Source organism: Molossus molossus, unplaced genomic scaffold (genome assembly GCF_014108415.1).
Source record: "Molossus molossus isolate mMolMol1 unplaced genomic scaffold, mMolMol1.p scaffold_m16_p_15, whole genome shotgun sequence".
In the NCBI taxonomy this organism is placed as follows: Eukaryota; Metazoa; Chordata; class Mammalia; order Chiroptera; family Molossidae; genus Molossus; species Molossus molossus.
The window spans coordinates 41,324,957-41,327,767 of record NW_023425350.1 but is presented as its reverse complement, the minus strand read 5'-3'; positions in this window follow the sequence as shown (position 1 = coordinate 41,327,767).

Genomic DNA, 2,811 nt, shown 5'->3' with positions numbered 1-2,811 from the left:
GATTCCTGTGTAATTTAACAGTTGCTAGTAGCAGCATTCTGTGATACTAGTTGAAAATAGCTACTCTGAAACATGAAGCACAACACAGAGAAATTATTCTATAGGTTTGCTCATTTCCCAGGGTTCTGTCCAGATTGAACCAACTGGTGCAGAAGCATGAACTTGAGAAAGAGCAGTGTGAGCAAGCTCAGGTGTTGAGCTATTTTAGCTGTTTCTCTCTCCCCTTCCTTCTGTTCCTCCCCTTGGGTCACTTGAAAACACAAATAAAAGTGACTAGCATTTTAAAATGCCAAATAAAGTAGAATATTATATAAAACAGTAGTTTCCAAAGCAGAGTGCAAGAACAAATGATTGGAACGTCTACCTTTAGGCAATTATTATTTTATTATTATTTTATTATTACAGTTTATTATTTTCATCTAAAAATAAAAATACATTATGCTTGACCTTTAACAAGTGAATGAGCGCCAATGCTTTTAATAATGTGTCTGGCCAGTGGCCGGACACCCATCAAGTATGGTGCACACGAATCCTGATGGAACAGATGTGTTTTCAGAAAGACATCATTTCAGCGGACAATGAAGCTAGTCTATCTGACACCTGGATTTAGCTCTGTTCTTTCATTGATTTGAAGCAGGAAAAGATGAGCCATGTTCAGGAGGAGCCACATATTCTCTACAGGTACCAGCCAGCCAGAAGGAAGATTTCGGGACCTCTAAGGGTCTTTCACCCTGGGGCAGTGTTGAGAAAATAGGAAGCTTTGGGGGCCATTTTCATCTTTTTGCTTTTGTCCATGTACCATTCGAATAGATTTTCTTCTTTGCTTCTTTTTCTCCCTCTCTTTCTTCCCCGTCTCCTCCTTTCCCCTTTCCTTCCTTTTTTCTATCCTTTTTTAATGCCAATATTACAGTGTTTACTGTAGTCAAACCATGTCTGGTGAAAAATGAAACCTGCACATGTCATTGACACTGTTAACATGCTTCTATTACGAGTTCTCACAAAGCAGTGCCCAATAACTAAGAAAAGATGCTAATGGAATGTAAATTTTGTTGGCATTACAATGCTATTAAAATATTCTTATGTAGAGACTCCCAAAGTTTCCAAAGCCCCATCCTTGAGAATGAGCACCTCAAAATATACATTTAAATACATTTAAAGATATTAACATATTTTATAAGACATATAACTTATTTACATGTGATGTGTATGTGTATTTATATAGTACATAAATATACATCTTAGATAATTTATAAGTAATGTATAAATGTAAATACATTCAATATATTTAAATTATATATTATATTTTGAATTGTTTTTTATTTCTTAATTACAGTTGACATACAATATTATATTTGTTTCAGGTAAACACTCCAGTAATTAGACATTATATAGCTTACTAAGTGATCATCCTAATAAATTTCATACTTATCTGACACCATACATAGTTATTAGAGTATTATTGACTATATTTCCTATGTTGTACTTTACATCCCATAACTGTTCTGTAACTACCAATTTGTACTTCTAAATCTCACATTTTCACCCATCCCCTTGACCTCCTCCTGTCTGGCAACCATCAGAATGTTCCCTGCAGCTGTGAGTCTTTTTCTGTTCTGCTTATTTGTTTTATTTTGTTTTAGATTCAATTATTGATAGGTATGTATTTATTGCCATTTTCTTATTCATATTTTTATCTGTTTTTCCCCTTTATCTTCTTACAGAAGACCCTTTAACATTTCATGTAATAATGGTTTGGTGGTGATAAATTCCTTTAGCTTTTTCTTGTCTGGGAAGCTCTTTATATGTCCTTTGATTCTAAATGGTAGCTTTGCTGGGTAGAGTAATCTTGGTTGTAGGTTGTTGCTTTAGATAACATTGAATATTTCTTGCCAGTCCCTTCTAACCTGCAAAGTTCTGTTGTGAAATCAGCTGACACTCTTATGGGACTTTTCTCTTGCTGCTTTTAAGATTCTCTCTTTGTCTATAACCATTTACATTTTAATTATGATGTGTCTTTGTATGAGCCTCTTTGAGTTCATCTTGTTTGGGACTTGGCACCTTCTGGACTTGTATGTCTATTTCTTTTACCAGGTAAGGGAAGTTTTCTGTCATTTTTTTCAAATAGGTTTTCAATTTCTTGTTCTCTCTCTTCTCCTTCTGGCACTCCCATGATGCGAATGTTGGGATGCTTGAAGTTGTCTCAGAAGCTCCTTACACTATCCTCATTAATTTTTTATTTTTTGAAGTCTTTTTTTTTTTTTCTGTTCTGATTAGGTGTTTTTTGCTTCTTTATATTCTAAATTGCTGTTTTTATTGTTGGTTTCAACTACTCTACTGTTGAATCCCTGTAAATTGTTCTTCATTTCACTTAGTGTAGCCTTCATTTCTGATTAATTCTTTTTTTATGGTTTCCATGTCCTTTTTTATGCTGTTGAAGTTCTCTCTCAGTTTGTCTACTCTTCCCCTAAGTTCATTGAGCATCCTCATAACTAGTGTTTTGAAAACTGCATCTGGTAGATTGCTTGTCTCCCTTTTGTTTAATTCTTTTTGGGAAGTTTTGTTTTGTTCTTTCTTTTGGGATATGTTTCTGTATCTCCTCATTTTTATAGGTAGAACTGCTATGTCTTCCAGACTTGGTAGAGTGACCTAATGTAGCAGGTGTCCTGTAGGGTCCAGTGGCACAGTCTTCCAATTCACCCAAGCTGATCACTCCAGGTGTGCTCCCTCTCCATGTGAACTGTGTACACCCTCCTGTTGTAGTTGAGCCTTGATTGCTGTTGGCATGTCAGTCAAAGGGTTTGACCCCCAGGA